The sequence below is a fragment of the Polypterus senegalus genome, chromosome 11 (assembly GCF_016835505.1).
Source record: "Polypterus senegalus isolate Bchr_013 chromosome 11, ASM1683550v1, whole genome shotgun sequence".
In the NCBI taxonomy this organism is placed as follows: domain Eukaryota; kingdom Metazoa; phylum Chordata; class Cladistia; order Polypteriformes; family Polypteridae; genus Polypterus; species Polypterus senegalus.
In genome coordinates, this window is record NC_053164.1 from 147,652,482 (window position 1) to 147,675,488 (window position 23,007).

General features: G+C 38.8%; 1 long non-coding RNA gene across 1 annotated transcript; it reads left to right on the forward strand.

Annotated features, from left to right (window-relative positions):
- Positions 1–1,818: 1,818 nt before the first annotated feature.
- Positions 1,819–20,506, forward strand: LOC120539575. The gene is made up of 3 exons (XR_005635628.1): positions 1,819–1,896; positions 13,647–13,896; positions 20,403–20,506. It is a non-coding gene; the product is annotated as an uncharacterized LOC120539575 (long non-coding RNA).
- Positions 20,507–23,007: the final 2,501 nt, after the last annotated feature.

Below are 23,007 nucleotides of genomic sequence, written 5' to 3' on the forward strand. Positions count from 1 at the left end.
TTCGCAAATTTAAGGAGAAACAAAGGGATTACCCCCCCCCCCATTTCATTCCCTAAAACTCATTGTTTCTGCCATCAAGAATGCTCTGTGGAAATCCTGGAGACGTCCGGAGTCCTGCAAACCCTTGAAAATCCAACACCATTAAAATCCTAATATGGAAATATGGAACAAATTACTAAGTCATATAGCTGAACCAAAAACTTTGACAACCTTTAAGAAGTTTCTGGATGAGATATTGGGACAGCTTAGCTATTAGCTGAACAAATTAACTTTATGGACTGGATGGTCTCATTGGTCATATTTCTTATTACACTATCACATTCCTGATATACTACCTAGATAGCCCGCTCTTAGTTATATGAAGCAGACTCTATAAATCCTCACTGGGAGACTATACCACAATTAACATGGAAGACTTATTTTATTGTACTGCTAATTGCTCCTTGGCACTGTCACTGAACATGGTGCTCTTGGAGCAATTTGTTTCAACAAATATGTCTTAAAACTCCCTACTATGACAACTGTAGTAAATACTAATGAATAAGTCTCCATCCTACTTATATACTTGTTTAGACCTTTGCTTTTCCTTTGTGGCCATCATCTACACAGGGTATAGCTAATAATATTTCATAATACATACAAGGCATGATCACAAAGTGTTTTAAAGCACAATTTACTTGAGCATATGAAATTTAGGAAATGATATTTTAGAATATTAAATATATCTCTTTTAAACAGATTCCGATAAGGACACAGTATACATTAGGAACGCATCTCAGAAAAACCTTGTGGGTGTAGTATTGATGAATAATGCCCACTGGGTTTCATATTACCATCAAGGTGTTCCAGAGTAAACCACAAGACTTTTGTAATTAATATGCTGAAGGAACAAAGTATAAATGTGCTGACTCAGAGATCATCAGTGAAAAACTTTTCCACTTTTGGCCGATGTCAGAGGAAAGCCTTTTTGAGAAAGAAAACCCGAACAGCCACTCTTCAAAGAACAAAGGTACATAATCATTCACTGTTAGATTATTTAGAGTTTAATCAGTAATGCTAAGGCAATATACACCATATTCATTTTACTTTAGAAAATATCGCATTATACTAAAAGTGTTCTGGATATTTGATTGTGCATAATTTCAAAGTCTGTGAATTTGTGATGTTTAAATTTATTTGAAAATGTGTATTTTAAAAACCAGAAACTCTCCTATCCAATTCTGACATAAAAGCCAAAAGTTTCTCAAGAAAACATGGGTGCTCATTCAAAACATTTTGAGAGCAATGTATTAAACTATCAGGAGTTTAGATGCACTCGTTGCTAAATATTACTGTACACTTTAAAAACCGCTGCGGAAGTAATTTAGCAAGAGCTAACATGCATTATGTGCAACCAGATTTGATATCTCAATGCACTTAGCAGCAAACACTTTAATGGAAACGGCCCACCTTTCTCTGGTGATTTAGTCACTGAATCTCTCAACAGCAGTTCTAAATTTAAAAATAAAATCACACAGTTAAGAGGCAAACTGTTGTTTCTCAACAAATGGGCCAGCCAGCAAATCATAGAGATTGGGTGAAATTAACAAAAAGAACTTCAAATTGTAATTGGGTGCCATGTAGTTTAAGACAATATCAAAATGAAAAACAAACCACAGTAAAAAAAAAAAAAAAACCTTTACAGGAAGGTGAAGCTATTGTGCTCGTGACAGGATCTAATCACGAACAGGGCAGCAAACCATCAAGAGATACATACTAACTGATGGTAAAGTCTCCATTGGTGAGTTTCTATCTGTCCATTTGAGATATGGGAGTAGCTACAGAAAGAATATACAAAACTTGGTTCTGAATCTGGGTGCAAGAAAATGTGAACTCTAAGAGGTGACTGCTGTGCCAGTAAGTGTACATTATTGTGATTAAGTAGAAACAATAACTGAAATAATTTTGACCTTGATTATAGTTGTCTGTGTTTTGTCATATGGTGTCCTATGTTGACCCTATTTTCCCCTTCATACTCTTTATTAGGTAGAAATGTATTAGTGAAAGGTAAGGTCTACAGGACAGTATGTTATATGGGTTGGAGACGGTGGCACTGATGAGAAAGCAGGAGACAGAGCTGGAGGTGGTAGAGTTAAAGATGATAAGATTTGCATTGGGTGTGATGAGGATAGACAGGATTAGAAATCAGTACAGTGGTGTGAAAAACTATTTGCCCCCTTCCTGATTTCTTATTCTTTTGCATGTTTGTCACACAAAATGTTTCTGATCATCAAACACATTTAACCATTAGTCAGATATAACACAAGTAAACACAAAATGCAGTTTTTAAATGATGGTTTTTATTATTTAGGGAGAAAAAATCCAAACCTACATGGCCCTGTGTGAAAAGTAATTGCCCCTTGTTCAAAAATAACCTAACTGTGGTGTATCACACCTGAGTTCAACTTCCGTAGCCACCCCCAGGCCTGATTACTGCCACACCTGTTTCAATCAAGAAATCACTTAAATAGGAGCTGCCTGACACAGAGAAGTAGACCAAAAGCACCTCAAAAGCTAGACATCATGCCAAGATCCAAAGAAATTCAGGAACAAATGAGAACAGAAGTAATTGAGATCTATCAGTCTGGTAAAGGTTATAAAGCCATTTCTAAAGCTTTGGGACTCCAGCAAACCACAGTGAGAGCCATTATCCACAAATGGCAAAAACATGGAACAGTGGTGAACCTTCCCAGGAGTGGCCGGCTGACCAAAATTACCCCAAGAGCGCAGAGACGATTCATCCGAGAGGTCACAAAAGACCCCAGGACAACGTCTAAAGAACTGCAGGCCTCACTTGCCTCAATTAAGGTCAGTGTTCACGACTCCACCATAAGAAAGAGACTGGGCAAAACGGCCTGCATGGCAGATTTCCAAGACGCAAACCACTGTTAAGCAAAAAGAACATTAGGGCTCGTCTCAATTTTGCTAAGAAACATCTCAATGATTGCCAAGACTTTTGGGAAAATACCTTGTGGACTGATGAGACAAAAGTTGAACTTTTTGGAAGGCAAATGTCCCGTTACATCTGGCGTAAAAGGAACACAGCATTTCAGAAAAAGAACATCATACCAACAGTAAAATATGGTGGTGGTAGTGTAATGGTCTGGAGTTGTTTTGCTGCTTCAGGACCTGGAAGGCTTGCTGTGATAGATGGAACCATGAATTCTACTGTCTACCAAAAAATCCTGAAGGAGAATGTCCAGCCATCTGTTCGTCAACTCAAGCTGAAGCGATCTTGGGTGCTGCAACAGGACAATGACCCAAAACACACCAGCAAATCCACCTCTGAATGGCTGAAGAAAAACAAAATTAAGACTTTGGAGTGGCCTAGTCAAAGTCCTGACCTGAATCCAATTGAAATGCTATGGCATGGCCTTAAAAAGGCGGTTCATGCTAGAAAACCCTCAAATAAAGCTGAATTACAACAATTCTGCAAAGATGAGTGGGCCAAAATTCCTCCAGAGCTGTAAAGACTCATTGCAAGTTATCGCAAACGCTTGATTGCAGTTATTGCTGCTAAGGGTGGCCCAACCAGTTATTAGGTTCAGGGGGCAATTACTTTTTCACACAGGGCCGTGTAGGTTTGGATTTTTTTTCACCCTAAATAATAAAAACCTTCATTTAAAAACTGCATTTTGTGTTTACTTGTGTTATATTTGACTAATGGTTAAATGTGTTTGATGATCAGAAACATTTTGTGTGACAAACATGCAAAAGAATAAGAAATCAGGAAGGGGGCAAATAGTTTTTCACACCACTGTACATTAGAAGGTCAGCTCAAGTTGGATGGTTGGGAGACAAAATCAGAGAGGTGAGATTGCATTGGTTTGGACATGTGCAGAGGAGAGATGCTGAGTATATTGGGAGAAGGATATTAAGCATAGAGCTGCCAAGTAAGAAAAGAGGAAGGCCTAAGAGAAGGTTTATGGATGTGGTGAGAGAGGACATGCAGGTGATGGGTGTAACAGAGCAAGATGCAGAGGACAAACAAGAGGACAGAAAGATATGAAAGGAGATGATCTGCTGTGACAACCCCTAACAGGAGCAGCCAAATGAAAAAGAAGAAGACTCTTTATTAGGTAGATTTTACCAAAATTCCTCAAATCCCATACCCTTACCACTCTGTGATCAGATAGTGTGTTTTTGCACTACCTACCCCTTCCCTTATTTAACTGTAACCTCAAACAATTAGACAGAGTGAAATAACAGGCAGGAGAAGGAACTAAACAATTAATTTAGCATTATAGGTAATATGCCCAAAATAAAATAAGTGTGACAAAAATACCATTACAACCTAAGTGGCAGTACATCTTAAGACCAGAGGCATCTTTTAGTCTTATGTTCTGTCCAGCCTGGCCTTTGCTACCACATGGGCTTTGAACAGAGTATTGAAACAAGCTGCATACCTGTATCAATGAAGCTGCCAAGATAGAGTTTTTAAAGAGAGAGGGGTGGTGTTCTAATCACAGCCAAATGGTGAGATGGACAGAGGTGAGAGACAGTGACCAACTTATACCATCCCAATCACAAATCTATGGATCAATGAGTGTGGGCATCTCCCTCATAGGAAAGGTACTATATAAATAAAATTCATTATTATTATTATTATTATTATTATTATTATTATTATTATTGTTGTTGTTGTTGTTGTCATTCATCCAATCCTGTTTAGCCACAGCTTAAACCAAAGGGCATGTCATTGTGTATAGTCACATTAAATGCCCAAACATACTTAGCTAAAACCATGGGTGACGGTGACTTCCTGTGTTTTTCTCTTTATTGTCTCTGCTCCACCATGATTTTTGGAAGGGAGAAGGGTGTAAAACCTGCTTCTCCTCCAGAGTCATAAATCTTTACTTGTCCTCTCCAAGCCTTCTTCCCAGGGGATGAGCTTCTGGAATGTAAAGTTCTATCTGGTCATCTCTCTGATATCTGGAGCTCATACAAACTAAAACAATGCTTCTAACATGTCTATACAGCTGACACTCCACCCATCACAGACTGCATTCCTACATAGCAGCATTTCATAGCTTCTTATGCTCTTACATATGCTTAATAGACATTATATAGACATATAATTAATTTATCACTATGGTAGATATTAAAATAAACAGACAAATAAAATGCCAGTAAAATAACACAACAAATGTAACAAATTAAGACATAAAAATATTTGTCAAATAATATGCTAGATATCACTCATTTTACCTTTGACTACAGTCTGTCTTGAACGCTAACTTACTTGGTGAACGTCAGTAAATAGAAATATACAAAAAACTGCATGTAATATTGCAATTTATCTTTATTTAAAATGCTCAGTACCATACAGTGCCTTGCAAAGTGCTCAGGAATAATTGTTTTGCAGGCATATAGAATCTTATTGTGAGAGTCATGTAGAGATGGAAATCTAATTAGAAAGATGAGGGAAAAGATGCAGATGGAAGGGTCCTGATTTTCACAGTACTCTGAATAAATGATTGATTACTGAGCTTATGTATTGTAAATGGAGCAAGCTAATCTGCAAATAATAAAGGGGTATCTCCAGTATGTAAGTATGAGTGTTCTGCAGACAAACAACTGAACATGTTTAAAAAAATAAATAAATAAACAGTTTTAACAAATACTACAGTGGTGCCTCAGCACTTATCACATCAGATGTTAATGTCAGCATAATTTTGTTGAATGGTTGACTGTTTTCTCAGAATAAAGGGCTATAGAGAACTTCCTATATATGTCACTTTTTTGGTCAAAAAAATCGGGCTTATTTTAAAACCTGCATATATATGTTTGGTATCATTCTTTTTAGAATTTATCGAACTTTAATGTGATGTTGTTAGATTTTTAAATTCTTATTCCATTTTCAAATTATAAAGTACAGAATATCAAAAACTCACGTCCTCACTCGTGATGAGACTTTGTGCCAAGAGATTTAACAAACCCTTGGGGCTGGAAATAAAAGATAAAGAGTAAGACAGCTGCTCTACAGGCTTTTAAATGTTCAAAGCGAGATGAAGATCAGGCAAGGCAGCAGCTAATTGAGCAAAGAGGAGGGATTTGTTTCCTATTATATCACCGTTTAAGAGGGGGTTTCGGAGGAGCGACAGCGTCTCCTTGGGGTGCGTTCAGCCCCCCACTTCACAACACTTCACAACAGAGACGTGAAGTGGCTGACAAGCGAAGGGGAACCCCCTATATATATATATATATATATATATATATATATATATATATATATTGTGGAAGCCGGCCCGGACACAGACAGGCAGACACGTTTAAATCACCCACAACACGTTTATTATACATATTTACAAGTTAAAGTGCACCTCAAAATCCCCCAAGTCCCCAAAGTCCTTGCCACAACAAAATGCCTTTACTTCTCTTCAGGCCGCCTCCTTGCCTCCTCCAGAGACCTCGTCCTCTGTACTCCCAACTCCAGCCATTGAATGAAGGGAGGCGGCCCCTTTTATAATCACCCGGGTGTGCTCCAGGTGCTTCCTGGCAATCTTCCACCGACACGCTCCAGTGTGGCGGAAGTGCTGGCTGTATCCCTGGAAGCACTCCGGCTGTCCCTGCTCCTCTTCCCCCCAGCACTTCCGCCACACCTGGGGCTCTTTAGTCATAGGGGCGCACCCTGGCGGTGACCACAGGCCCCTACAGGGTAGAGCTTCAAAGCTCTGTACCTGTGGCCAAAGGAACCAGGGTGGTCGAGGAAGGCGCAAGCCCTCCTCCGGTCCTCCTGGGCATCCCAGCCGGGTTGCCATCCCAGCCATCTCTGACAATATATATATATATATATATATATATATATATATATATATATATATATATATATACACATATATACAGAATATATAATGTATATTTTACCAGTTCTACATTCAAGTTTATAGTATTTAAAATGTGAGAAACAAATTTCCATGTAGGCTTTTAATACAAAACCAAGGTGAATATAAAATAAAAGAAAACCTGTTGTTATATTTAAAAATCTTAAAAATATTTAAATCAGTAATTTTACCAATGATTCTGTGGTCACAAAAGCTCAGTTCACTTTAGCTTCATATATTAAATTTTCTTTTGCAAGTGTAAAGCAAATTTAGTAAACATAAAATACAAAAGAAAAATGCAGTTCTTACTGTAGTTATAAAAATGTAATGATGCGTCTTATTCCTACTTTCAACCTAATGCTACAGGGAAAGTCAAGATGTTGTATTGATCCTTACATGGAAAAGTAGAATGGAATGTGGCTGGATATATTATTGTATATTTACAGTGGGTTAAGAGAGTATTCAGACCCCTTCACTTCCTGGACACTTTATTGTGTTGTAGATTTTAACAGGATTAATGCCAGTTGGCATTAGTTGGGTAGCAGTTTCGAGAGACTACTCGTTCAGTCTAAAAGAGCTAGAGAGGCTGTTCCAGGAAGAATGGCATAAACTGCCCAAACCCAGGTGTGCAAGGGTTGTGGAGACTTAAACAACTTACTCAAAGCCCTAAGTTATGTCAAAGGGGCTTCTACAAAGTACTGAACTATGGGTTTTAATACTTAAATGAATGAGAGATTTCATTTTTTGCCTTTTACTAAACTTGCAAAGCTTTCTGAAAATATGTTTTCACTTTGTCATTATGGGTTATTAAATGCAGATTGAGGGGCAAAAATGGTAAATTTATCCTTTTTTAATTAAACCTACAGCATGATAACGTGCAGAATGTGAAGGAGTCTAAATTCTTTCTGAATCCACGCTATGTGTACACATATGTGCTCTTTAATTATATACATTGTTAAAACTAAATGGTGAAATTTGTACATAATAACTATGAATAGTTGAAAATGGCAGAGAGAAAAACAAAATTTGATCCAAGACAGACTTCATGCTATGGTTATAAAAGTGATTTTGTAAGGATGAGTGAACTTTTCATATGTGACCTTTTTGTTCAGACTGAGCTAGAAACTAACCAGGTAGAAATAGTGGGTAAATCCCAAAACAGAAGTTAAATCACAAAGCGAAATGTCAAAGACAGGATTCAAAACAAGAACAGAAACATTTAACAAAGCTCGTAAATGCACTAATACAGCCAAAATATCATAATACTCATGTATAAAAACTGTACTCAGACTCCCTGGTTTATGCATCACTTGATACCTGCACAAAAAGTGTTGCATAGCAAGAAAAACGGATATGAGGAGCCAACAGCAAATGATATACAGAAAGAAAGTCTGCTCTGCTGCGGTGGGTTGGCACCCTGCCCAGGATTGGTTCCTGCCTTGTGCCCTGTGTTGGCTGGGATTGGCTCTAGCAGACCCCCGTGACCTTGTGTTCAGATTCAGCGGGTTGGTAAATGGATGGATGGAAGTCTGCTCTGTTGCGTCTACCCATTCCTTACTGTTATAAACAGACTTTTTTCTTTGATAGTTTATTTGTACTTCTTGCTGTTTGTAATCTTATACTTAACAAGTAGTACAAATGCCTATAACTCTTTTAATCCTGTCGCGGGCAGGTTTGAGAATTATATGAGACCGACATGATATTCTTTCAAACTCAGCCTCAAGTCCTCCTTCTTGTGGCCCAGTTTAACTGACTGTCCATAAACCTAGTCAACGTGGCATTTCTCACATCTTGTTGTAGTATATGCAAGTGTCTCTTTAGCAAAGAAAAAAAAGCCCTTCCCTTTCTATTATGATGCTGTTATGTCCAGCTTAATAATACCAGTGCAACTTAATATAAGATAATTTATTAAAAAGCAGCAGCAAATATTTATAACAAACATGTATGCAGCATTATCTAGAGACCTTACGCCAATTATTTTAATTTTTAATTAAGCAATTTGTTCACTCTACTTTTCAATTTGAGTTGGACAAACTAGACCAGCATATCCATAGAAAATTTTTCAAGATGCACCTGGAAACTTCACAGACACACCAAGGAAAACCAAAATGTATAATTACTAATGTGTCCTGGATTTTCTTCCAATGGTAAATGTGCAGGGGACATTAAAACTGCCCAGACTTTCTCAACTGGATTTTCCTGATCCAGACAACTCCTGAGCACCTTACACCTCATTTTAATTACTGTATGGCTTATATTGCCTTAAGCATATGTGCTTACTAACCAGTTCCTTAGCCCACAGTTAACTACACAATTTGGTAACAGCATCAACTATAGCTAAACAGAGTTGTGATTTGGGTGCTTAGAAACAAAGCAAACATAATAACATTAATTGTTTACTTGGTGTTGAACCACACCAAAACAAGTCAAAGTAAAATAACTTAGGAATTTATTTCTGTGTTCCCATAACTTCAGCAGAAAAAGGGGTTTCAGCACAAATGTGTCCACTCATTGCATGCCATTAGAGGTGTGGTCTGCCAGTTAGGAAGTCTAAAATCCTTGTGAGGAAGGGGCACTAAGTCCCAAATGTAGCTTTTTGTCTGTCTTTGGTGAAACAGTAGTATTAAAGTAAGCAAAAAAGTACATCTTGGATTTTGTTACTTAGAGACTAATGTGCATAGTGATGAGAATCCATATCTTGTACTGTATATTGATGGTGTTGTGGAGAAATCTTCAGAAAAAACTATCAGAGCCTTCAGAAAGGCAGTCAGAATTTAGACTTTATTGCACAGTATAGAAAACATTTGCAGAGCACCAAAAGCCTGTCTCAGTTCATGAAGTGAGCCAGTGGTTTGGGCATGGTTCGTTTTTATTTCAGTTCCAGTCACAAAACCATCCCAATTTTCTACATAATTCTTGTCATTCACTTTACATGTTATCTTCATAATAATGACCTCATACTGTACCTGTTTTCGTAACAATTACCTTGCCTTGTAACCTCTTTTCATAACAATCATCAGAACTCGAAGGTCATACTTGGCTCCTGGCCCGGAGATGACCATCATCTGATCTTGTTTTACATTCCTCACAATACCAATCTTCAGATAATAATGGAAGCCTTTTAATTGAACATCTGTCATCATTTATTTAGAGCCAGGATGATCCACATATGAAAAACAGAACTGTTTTGTTGCTCCAGCATCCAGTAAGACTAAAATCATAGGTAGCTGTGCTGGTAAGCACAGCACACAATTTTACTGATAAAAGCTATGCTGCCGCAGCTGGAAGCAGGTGAGTGACCTTGAGTCAGCAAGCACAGGGTTAAAGCCTTTATTAACGAACCCTTAAATATTTATATTCCTCAAAGCCAGCTGATATAGTACGTGTTGTTTTACCTTGATTAATTAAGATATTGATTCATGAGGAAGCATTGATACAGGAATGCCATCTAGAATGTATGTATACATGCCTATGTTGCAGCCTGTAAGCAAAGGCAGCTATGTCATCAGCCAGTGACGCACAGCCACATACGGTCTGACTTACCAATACAGGGGCTAACCTTCATAATGAATTCTTAAAACATCTGTATAATTCAACCTAACTTACACAATACAGTTTACTTATAATCTGATCTTCTGAAATGTTCATAAGCCTTAATATATAAATTTACATGCTAAAATGTTTATATGTTTAAAGTGTTTATGTGCTAGTGTGCAAGTTTACTTTGTTTCCTTTAAGTTTGGGGGTATTGAACATTTTTCCAAAATCTTGCTTAGACTTTGGTGAGTCAAAAGGTCCAGCAGAGTCGCTGTGTCCCAAAACAAAAACTTGTTTCCTTAGTTCCCTCAAAAACAAGGTGTTCTTGGTCCTTAAAAAACAAGACAAGTGAAAGGAAGAAGCAGGCTACATTAAAAATAAAAGCAGTGGCCTGTAATTAATAGTGCCTCACTAAGCCACTTCTTGTAGCAATGAACCCTTTAAACCCTGCGTTTTGGCATTGTAACCTAGTCTCCCCAGCAACTTTCAAAAATTTTTATTGAAAAAAGTAACATTTTATGATATGATGAAAAGCCCCAAAGTTATAATAAAATATTGATTCTATAGAACAAGCTGTTTCACTTTTAGTCTTGCAGTTTTCTACCATCCATTATAAACAATCTAAAGTCAAAACTGCACTGTTGAATAATATGGTAAAAAACCGCTTTCTGTGCCAGAAGCAATGTACAATTACACTTCATTTGATTTTCACTGCCGAAGGGCCAATTTATACTTCACGCTCAGAACGCGTACGTGCCCACATCATGGCTGCCACGCGTTCCCAGCATTCATTTCACGTGTCCTCTGAGCAGGTCCTCAGAAATTAACGCGACGCGTGCGTGAGTTGCAGTACCAGCAAAAAGTCAAGGGGCGCAGTGTGCTAAAAGTTGGAATGTAACGTCAGAGTCTCTGTTTACTATCTACATGTGACAGAAAGCCTCTATGGAGAGCCTACGGGATGAATGCTTCGATGTGGTGAAGCAAAATGCCGACATACAGATGCATTTGTGGTGCTTTTATATTCAAGTGTCGCATATTCCCGATCGCAATGACACGATGCATTTTAAAAGTCTCACATTACATCTTTGTGCTGCTTTTTTTTTTTTTTTTTTTTTGCAACTTCACAACAGCAACATAATGTATAGCGGTGTATTTGAGCCACTGAGAAAAAAAATAAAGGACATTTTGTGATTAAAGTGGAAATTTCAGCTTTAATCTCGAATTGTCCACTTTAACCTTGTAGTTTACTTTATCATTAAAGCAGACGGTCATAAACCTCATCCCAGTTTTTAATCGCTACAAGCTTCTTGGACCTGACAGCAGCAGCAAGCAGCAATAGATCACCACACAGAACAAATTAAATGTATGATATTCCAACTCTCTGCACATTTAGAATCTTTAGATTTGTACTTGATATCACTTTCATGATGGAATGCATTAAAGTGTGTATGTTACACTTTATATATAATTTAGTTTAAATAATGAATACTGTTAATAATTACACACATGGGGGGAATAATTACACACATGGGGGTGACACGGTGGTGGAGCGATAGCACTGCTGTCTTGCAGGGAGTTATGTTGCTGGTATATCCTGCTTGTATTCCACACTGAGCTCCGGTTTCCTTCCAAAGATATGCAGATTTGGTGCCGCTAGTGTATGTGTGTGCTTGTATTCACCTTGCGATGAGCTGAGGCCTCGTCCAGGGATTGTTTCTCAGTCGTGCCCAATGCTTGCTGGAATGGACACATCCCTTGATTATGGATTTAATCAATAAACATCCTTTTCAGAGATATTGCAGTAAGGTGTTATCGGAATTTAATAGGTGTTCTAGGCAATTCACAACACAGAGAAGCCGAACATGTTCTCACCGTGATAATATTTCGCACTGCCACCTGGTGGATTCCTCCAGATTTACGTAAAGTACGCGCGCAAGTATAAACACTACAACGCTTGCGTAGCAGGATCGTCCTCTGCAGCATGCGTCGCGTCGCATGAAGTATAACTCCGGCCTTACACTCAATCAACCCTTGTCTCCCCCACCCCACAGAGCTCTCGCTTCGGGCATTGAGTGACTGAACTCCTTTCAGGCATGGCACAACCTGCTTCAGGCACAGCGGGAGGTGGGGAGTTTGACTGTGGCAGTACACCTGTCACACCACAATCCAGATGTCCTAAGGTACGCTTAGGAAGGGAAGAAACCTGTGGAGTAGAAGTGCAAAAGCTGTCACTGCACACACTAAGCATCTATTAAGTTGCTTCCATGCTAAAATACAACTGAAATCTTTTCCATTTTCTTCTTGAAACCTATGAGAAAAAACATAACTGACCTGCAGCTAAAAATAGCAGTGTAACTTGCATAAGTAGCATAACTAAATGGCAGTATATTATGTTTGTAGTCTAATATAACACATTATGACAGCACCGGTCTTTTGGAAATATGCCTCTACAGCAACAGAATGAAGGATTTAGAGAATAAAGTAGCGTAACAGAAATGGGCAGGCATTATTCAGGACAGCAGGATTATGACAATAGATAGATGTGCCATTATACTGGCTTTTTTGGGCATATACTGCTATGTGGGTGACCCAAAAATTGGCCTGCTGGATTCAAAGATTTAAAATCAAAGACCTCACAAAGCCAATTGTAGAGCACTTTACATATCTTGATCAAAGCCACTCCAAGCTCTCTGTTTGTGTTCTTCCACAGGGTTACAAAGACACCTTTCAATGAAAATCAGGAGAAGCTAGGCCCATTCTCTGCCTGGTATCACATATGATTCCCAGTCTAAATGAACAAATACCTTATTAATCTCTCTTCATGTTATCTAATGTCAGCTTTTTCTCTCCTTCTATCCTTAGTTTTGCATTTACCTTGTTCCCTCTTTCCCCTCCTCCATATGCTATCAGTTCTTTTCAGTTGCATACCCGATGAAGGCCTTACAGCAAAATGTTATGTCCTTAAACCTCTTTTAATTTTGTAACTTTTTTGAATTATTGTTCAGTTACTTGTATCTTCTGATTGTTACTTCTGTAGGAAACATATTGCATGTGCATATATGACCTACAGTATCTGTTGCTTTTTTATTATTTATTTTGAGCTTGATATAACCACATATTTATTGGTATTAACATTTATAGTTATCATGGTTCTGTTTAGTCATTTTTAAATAATGTCATATTAATTGTGTTGGTATAGTGACTATAAATTACATTTTTCACAATTGTCTTCTCAAACCTGCTTAGGACAGTTCAGGGCTGCAAGGCATCAAAGCCTACAGTGGGAACAAGGTAGGAAACACCCCTGTTGCACCAGTCAAGCGCAAAGAGTTAATTTGGAGGTGCCAGTAAACCTAAACTGCATGTCATTAAGCAGACACAAGGAGGATGTTGGAACTCCATATAGACAAGTTTGCACAGGCTTCAAATCCAGAAGACATGAAGTAACAGTGCTAATCACTGCACCACCATGCCACCTTTGAACTGAATGGAACTGGTGAGTAAAATACTAGGAGAGCCTGTATAAGTCAAAGAACCTGCTCTTGTGTTACTGCCTTTCTTTTATTTTTGCATTTCGAATCAACTTAAGCATGCAAGTTCATTAAATCAGGCCTGTTCTTTTTCTGAGCATTTGTGTTACCTCAAAAATCTGTCTACAAGAAAAACAGCAATAAATGATACGGTGAAGAAAGCAAAAAGTCATTCTTGGCAGCAAAGCAAATGATGAGGAGGCAATCATAAAACTGACTATAATTGAAAAGGTATTTTTAGCTTTATAGCTTGTGCTAAGAGGAGATGAGAGTATCTTTGGTGGGAAGTTGTGACAGGGTGTGGTGTAGTCAGCTTCACTTTACACTGTCACCTGCGTAGTCCTTCTTGATGATTACGGCAACTGTTACTCAAGCACTTCCAAGAACCCTTGTTTCATTGACGTTATCTTTATATTTGACATGTTCAGTTTCTTTAGAATTCCAACTTCAAAATTTCAACATTTTATCATAAAAAGCATTTGAGGTGCTCTGTGAGGCCCTGTATTTGTGCAAGATGTTCTGTTCTGGAAGTGTTTTAGCTAAGAGATCCTTTACAGTAAAATATCATGCAGACTGGCATCCATCAAATAACAAGCTTGTTTTGTTCAGTTCAGGATTGTGAAAAGCTGGATATTATACTGGCAGAAATAGGTGTAAGTCAGAAATCAGCCATAGATGAGGTGCCTGTCTATCTCTGGAAACACTCCACTCATAACGGGGGCAGGTTTGAGTGGGCAGTCAACATAGCATGCCAGGAGGAATAGAGGAGTTTCCAAAGAAAACCCTCACAGACACAGGATGGAGTTATTAAGTCTGTCAAACTTGTTTGGTTAGCAGACAAGTTGAAGATGAAAAATTTAAAATGGTAATAATTATTGAAGTATAAACATCCTGTACTATCATAAATTGCTCACAGTGGCATGTGTTACATAAAATAATGGGCTTGGCAGCATCTTTACCGGCTCACTGCAGGCAGTATTATACCCAAGCAAACAAGTTAAATAATGGCCTGTTATTTCACCACCTTTATGGTGTCTCACTCCCTTCCATTGTCACAGAATTGCTTAGCACACATTTACATATGAGAAAGCTCATATTAGGCAGAGATTACCTGGATTCCAGCACACATATTAAAGTATACATAATAAGTACTCATATTCATGAACTGAATAAGATAAATTCCTTGTACCATTCAAATGAACCATCATTCTTTCTTTTCCTTCCTAATTCCACCTTTGCTTTTTCTATTACAGGGGCTGCCATGGAGCCAAGCCTCTTGACGTAGCACGGAACACAAGGCAGGAACCGATCCGCCTAGCAGACACGTCTTTGAGGTTTAGAAGGAAGTAGCAGCACCCATTAAAAAAAAAACAAACCAACAAAAAATCACTTCTCACAAACAGTGTGACACTGTCAGTTATGTGTAGGTCTCTCAAGCTATGATGCAGTAATACCAACAATCATACCCACACACTGCCCATTTTTATTAATCATATCTCTGGATATGACCTCTTTTAAGATACTAATACCCTTCTTTTATCCTAGCCCATACATGCCTGTCTATAAAAAAACCTTTCAAAATAATAATAAATAATAATGACTGGCTAAATGTTTCTAGATATGTTCCTAGAGTCAGTTTTAGTAGCTGGGGATCAGTCTGCCAAGGCACCTGCCTTTGACCACCACCCAAGCCACAATTAAGGTACTGATCCTTTATTTGATTCTCCATAGATGTTAATATGAACTGCACATAGTCTGGTCCCTCATCTAGGACCATTTTTCTTAGGTGAGCCTACCAAGGGTAATTTCTCCAGACAAAATAGCTCCTAGGATTACTGGGAAACACAAACTCTAGGTGGGAGGAAGCACTGTGGAGATAAATTTTTCTTTGTGATGGGTAGTCACATTTTATTGGGTTGAGGAGGTTTGTGACCAGATGTTGCAGTTGTTTTAGGACTGACATCTTATGATGTGTGATTTGAGTGTTGCTTGATTGTACTCCTGGGATATACTTTTCAGGTGCTGGGGCTGTAGAGGATGTTTTTCATGGTTCAAGGGTGGACTTAACATATAAATGAGGTAAGTAGCTACTTAGGTGTTTCCAAAAAGACCTATTTGCCAACGAACATTACACATCAACTGGTAATTAATAGTTATGTTTTCCAGATTTATTGATACAAAATGAAATGAAAGTGCATATTTTAGCATTTGCTTGAATATGCCAAACCTCCCACTCAACCCCCATGTGGGAACCATGGACTGTTCCATTATCCCTGGACACTGCATAGCAGCCAGCCGGTTTGAACAGTCTCAAGGAATTTTCAAGAACTTGAGAAGCAGCAAACATAAACCGAGTATTTTAACCAAACGGCTAATACGAGATTTTTTTCTTCCATGCAACTCCTGAGTGTGTCCCACAATGTGGTAGCATAAGTGCTGCACATTGAAGTCATGGATACCCCTCTCCATAATAAAATGAAGATGAAAATGTAGGTGAGCCTCTTCCACTGTAACAGAACAAAATTGCCACGTTAAATGATGAGCCCACTCTCTGGCCCAACCGGTTATCAGATAAAGGCTGCTTTTGATTGGTGAGAAGGAGGCCACTTTGAGTGAAAAATAAAGTTTATCCTATAAATAACAATGGCTGCCAATTTAGTAATTATTATAAACAAACTGAAAAATGGAGAAAGGAGAATTAGATCATAGATTGTATACAATGTGAAAATTGACAGTGGGATGTGCTTTTGTTGCTGTCATCTTGGAAGTGGGGATAGTAATGAGTTCAGTGTAGATGGCTATAGTGATTGTAGAAGTTTACCAGCTCAGTTCAAGTTTGAATCGAGTCAAATTCAAGTCAAGTTTCAAGTCTGCAGAACACATCTCTAAAATTGATAGCTGGTACAATCTCTCAGAGCTGCTAAGCACATACGTGCAATTAATAAAGTGACGCAGAAAATGGATGTCTCAGGAGGTAAATCATTAGAAGGAAGTTTTGAGAAGACTGATTGCGATAGTAGGTAATTTAGAAGAGCGTCATCAGGCCGTTCATGAGCATTCAAACCCACACTTTAAACCAAGAAATGGAAATTTCCTTAACCATCATGCGAGATGATCTCAGAAGGTCATCTCAGAAGGAACCTAATCAAAAGAACACCAATCTGAATAAACACATTCACAATTAACTTTTAACAATTTTGGCACAAAGTACAAGAGATGCCATTAAACAAAGAGTTTAGAAAGCATACTAAACAGTTATCATGGACTACACACCAGATTTTTATTGATTTTTGTCACAGGTGCATTTAGTTGCATGTATGAATTTATTTATTTAGGTGTATTTTGTTGGTTTTCTTAATGTGCATGATAGTACAGGCAAGGTCTTGTGTGAGAATGTTTTAGGTCAGCTAGATACAAGCTAGAAATGACTGATTACAATGGCCAGTCTTATCACAATAGCAGCAATGTGCAGGGAAGAAAACAGTGTCCAGGCGAAAGTCTTTGAAATAAACACTCTCTTAACCATGTCTTTGGTGATGTGGCAAAGTTATCTATGGCATTTATAAGCTTTTTTCGGTCACTCCAGCGACTCTACACTCTTTTAATTCTTCAGTACACAGGTGGGATATTCTTAGGGAGCATGTCAAGAACCTAATGGTGAAAGATTTGTTAATAAGAATGTGGGAGTGTAGGGTTTACAGTGCAAAATCAGTCAGTTATCATCTTCCTGAGGTGATGAAGGCATTGTCTGCTCTTTAGAAAAATGTGATGCAGATGTTGTACCAACTGCTGAAAGTATCTGCCAAGACAAGCAGACTTGGCCTTTTATCAGTACAATTATATGGTATCAACTGTGCTACCCATCAAAATGGGTTAAAATCTACTTAATCAACTTAGACCGCACTATTAGATCTGCCATGGACCATCTATTGAAATATATTTTGTAAAATTAGCTGCATTTGTCATTTTAACATATGGTACATCACATACATTTATAGTAATAAATAAATAAATCTGCTCAAATGCCAAATGTAATGCATATGTCTGTGTTATATGCAATTTGGTATGAGATTTGTAAAAGTTAATGTTGTTAATGTTTGTGATGTGCCATCTGTTGGAATAATAGAAATGTAACAACCTGGCTCACACTCGCAAACACAGACATACAGACACTTGTCCTTTTATAAAGGTGGACAACGTACTTTTTCATATAAACAGAAGAAAGAAACCAGGGGAGTTAAAGAATTCATCCAATCATATCATGAGCAAGGGCTAGCTGCAGCCAAAGCTAAGTCTCGAGAGATAGCTGAGAAGCTTGATTTGGAGATACCTTGTCCAGTAGTAAGACAGAGAAAAGTAGCCAGTCTCTTGCTTTATGAGGAAAAAGCTTAGACTGAGTATGGTGAATAGATGCATTTTAACAGGAAGTTTTCCTCCTCCTGATAGACATAGTGTTAGTGACATCAGTGAATATGTTTTCTCATATGGATAGTTTCATGCACTGTAGAATTATTTTACTCTTTTGAAATGATGAAAGACACTGAGAAGGGAGGGCAGCTAGGCGAGTGCTGTAAGAGGATAGAGGAGAGAATTCATGATATTGATGCAAATAACCTGAGGATGGAGGTGATGCATGCAATCCGGGCTTTCCCCACACATGTCACACCATATGAAATGCACGATTACATATACAGTGAGATGGCATTATTGACGTGTACCACAGTCTAAGCATAGCTCTGAGGCTTCACCTCATTCTTCATGTGATAGAGGCTTTAGGTGAGAGACACTTCTCTTCTCTCAAGTTGATTAAAGCATATCTCAGATGGTCTATGTCACAGGAAATTAATCGTTGTTCTCTCCAATAAAAATGTCATTTGTAAGTCATTAGTCATAGAGTCACTGATCACTCAGTTTTCTGTGGTCAACTAAAATTAACAGAGAATCAAGTTTTAGTCAGCTCTGCTGTCTCACACACACACGCGCACACACACACGTGTGTGTCTTATCTATAGTTATCTATAGACTTAAACTTATCTATAGTTTTAATGTAGTTTACTAATCCATTGTTTAATTTCTCTTTGTATTTACATCACAATTTAGTACTTTGCTAGTAGACTGTTCTCCTATTAGTTCTAATAAATTTTCTTTTCAATTTCAAAATATGTTATTTGTTTTGCCATGACGTGTTGTATACTTTTTTAAGATTTGTGTGCCAGCTTTTATGGGGAAGAATTGGTGTCGAAGGGGCTGTCATATCTGTGTTCATTTAGGATTTCCAAATCACAGCGTTTGCCCTTGCCATGATGGTGGAAGTCCACCCCAAGAAGGGGTGAAAAAGTATTGTCTCATTAGCCTTTGAGTGATGCCATTGAGTGGGCCTGGATCTTCCTATCTGGCACACACAAGATATCAGTATAAGAGGAGAGCCTGACAGGTGGATGGAAGCTGAAATGTTTGAAAATCAGATTTAACTCATTAGCCTCATCTGATTATTATTCTATGCTTAGCTGGTGCTTTCCTTCATCCCAATCTATACTCCAGCCCCCTCCACTCCACTCCACTCCTGGTGTCATTTTCCCCCCTCACAAACTTTTTTCCCACTCTGCCTGTAGCTACTTCATTTCCTCCTTGTCTCCACAGCTGAAGGCCACCTTTTTCTGTCTGGTACACCCTATATGTCTTTGTTGATCCAATATTTTGTTACTGAGAAAAAGGTGCTCTGTTTTAACCATTGTGGAATGAGCCCCGGACACAGACAGGCAGACATGTTTTTAACCACCACCACACATTTATTAGTCCTAATATTTACAATGTCCAAGTGCACCACAAACCCCAATCTTCCCCAAAGTCCAGGCCAAACGCCACTGCCACTTCCTCAGACCACCTCCTTCTCTCTCTTCATCAACCTCGTCCGTCTTCCACCCGACTCCAGCCCCGAATGAAGGGAGGCGGCCCCTTTTATCTGTACCTGGATGTGCTCCAGGTGTGTTCCAGCAATCTCCCACGAACATGCCCCAGTGTGGCAGAAGTGTCGGCTGCGTGCCCGGAAGCACTCCGGGTGTCCCCACACATCTTCCCCCCAGCACTGTTCTCCAGGCATGGGGGTGCCCCCTGGCGGTGACCACGAGTCCCTAAAGAGTTGAGCTTCCCAGCTCTGTACCCGTGGCCCCCAAAGGAACCAGGGCAGTTGCCCCCTTGTGGTCTGGAGGAGGCCTGAGCCCTCCTCCTGTCTTCCAGTTCGTCCCGGCTGGGTGCCACCCCCAGCCACGTGCCACACCATTTACAGTACTGTAGCAGTAAATATAGTATACCATTCAATTACTAAGATCCTTACTGTCCTTACAACTTATATTACAATACATTGTCACACATGTGTGCATGGAAGGCAGCTAAAGGGCCAGAAAGAAAGTAATCCCATGCCAGACCAGGGGGGTGGCGGAGTGTGCTGACTCATTTTCTTACTTTCCTGCAGACCATTCATAGAAAATTTCTCCTGGCCCTGATAACGTCATTTCCAGTTCCGGAGCTTTTGAGGATGTCGCTTCTGGTTCCGGCCCTTTTGATGACATCACGTTCGGGTCCTAGCCTATGGAGGAAGATCCTTCTGGTTCCAACCCCTTTGATGACGTCATATCCTATTTTGGCCTTTAAAGCTGCCATCTTACAACCAGTGAATCAGTTCTGTGTTGGATTCTGACTTGTGCACATCTGTGTGATTATATCATAACCCATTTGCAGCCAGGAAGAATATACAGGTGGCTGCCCGAAACCTTTTTATGACTTCTTGGTCTAATTCTTGTGACAATACCTTAGTTTTGTATAGTGCTTCTAACTGAGTGTAAACACAGAGTGCTGTGAACAATTCTCAGCTAAAATACAAGTATACATTTTACTAATTGCTAAATACAGATTTCCATCCATCATCCAACCCGCTATATCCTAACACAGGGTCACATGGAGCCAATCCCAGCCATCACAGGGCAGGAAACAAACCCCAGACAGGGTACCAGCCCACCGCAGGGCATACATGCACACACCCAGCACAATTTAGAATCGCCGATGCACCTGACCTGCATGTCTTTGGACTGTGGGAGGAAACCCATGCAGACATGGAGAGAACATGCAAACTCCACGCAGGGAGGACCCGGGAAGCGAACCAAGGTCTCCTAACTGTGAGGCAGCAGCGCTACCACTGCGCCACCGTGCCGCCCTAAATGCAGATGTCATACATATATATACTAAATACAGATTTGTTAATACTGTATACACAGAAAACAAATTAGAAACTGATTAAAGATAAAAGGAAACTAAAAATATCTGTCCATTAATTAATTGAACTATGATCAGTTGAAAATTAAGGAGATGAAAACTGTAAAAAAGAAAGTCAAAAATAAAGTCACAGTTGTGGAAACCTTGTCCAACTGGCTGCCTTCCTATTGCCTTCTGTTGTGTAGTCTGTGCTGGCCTTCCAATCCAATGACAGAACTTTTGCATCCAATGTTTCCAGTGTTCTTTTTTCTTGAGGTGACATTTCCATATGCAGGAGAGCAGCCTAGCAATAGAGTAGTGGCACCAAATGCCACATTCAGATGCCGAAAAGAGAAACAGGATAAAGAAGGTTTAGTATCGGTTTATAAATCTTTTATTGCTTATATTTCTCTACAAATAACTAACAACCAAGAATGCAGCATGCATCGCTAATCAGCAGTTTTAGTCAGAGTATGTTAAACTGAAGTAGTGAGTCTTCAGCCTGGATTTAAAAGCTGAGACCGAAGGGGCATCTCTTATATTAGCCAGAAGATCATTCTGCAGTTCTAGGGCCCTTTAACTAAAAGCTGAACTTCCCACTGTTATTTTATTAATCCTTGAAATCATAAGCTGGCATCTTGAGATCTTGACGTGTATTCAGGTGTGTCAATGATCAATTTAGATAAGTTAGCAGGAGCTTGGCCACTTAAGGCTTTATATGTTAAAACAAGGATTTTGAAAACTGCCCTAAACTTAATCAGGAGCCAGAGAAAGGACTTAAGAGCTGGAGTTATGTTATCATACTTTCTGGTTCATGGAATAATTCTTACAATGGCATGTTGAATTAACTGGAAGCAGCATAAAGGATGATTTGAACAGACAGTAAATAACAGATGACAGTACTCAGTCCTACTAAAAATAAATGCATGAATCCATTTCTCAGTACCTTGCATATTTAAAAATGTCTTAATCTTCCAGCATTTTTAAGATAAATACATGTCCAAAAATAACAGTTAAACTGGGTGCTAATTCAGAATAACAAACAGTTATTCCAACAGAGTTAAAGAGTGACAGAGTGCTGTTGTGCTCAGCATCTTTCCCTCCAATAACTAGCATTTCTGTTTTTTCTGTTTTCAGAAACAACAGTTTTCATCTATACATCACTTTAACTCACTGACAAAATTAATTAAGATCAGCATCAGAGAAATGTCATTTGGTCTTAAAGAAAGATATAACTGGGTGTCATCTGCATATAAGTGAAAATTAATATGTTTTCTAATGATAGTTCCTAAAAGAAGCATGTGAAGTGAAAACAATAAAAATTCAAGTACTGAACCCTGCGGGACACCATATTTAACTTCTGTGTAAAATGATGGAGTACTTTCAGCACATTTCTGTATGTACTGGTAACAATTTCATAAATAAGAAGTAAAACAAGCCCCCATAGTGCCTGTAAGCCCAATGTATTTTTCCATGTGTATTACACAGTATATGCCATTCCGTATGCTCCAGTGGATCCTGCAAAGCACCCTCAATCTCTTTTGTCAACTTTTTGCAGTCCTTTTGATAACTCGCAAATGCTGAATGCTAGGTTTATATTCGGAGATTAGATATACCAATTTGTGATCAGACCTACTCAGCGGAGGCAATGCCACCTATAGCTGCAAAGGGAGGTAATTGGTCATAAACATGCCTTTTTTGTTTTGGTTGTTTGCATAAACAATTAATACTGCAAGTCCAGATAGGGGACAGTACTTCCTCTGGGATTGACCACAGGAGCTTTGTTGAAAAATTAATATCCATTTGTAGCTTGGTGTGAAAGAGTTGAA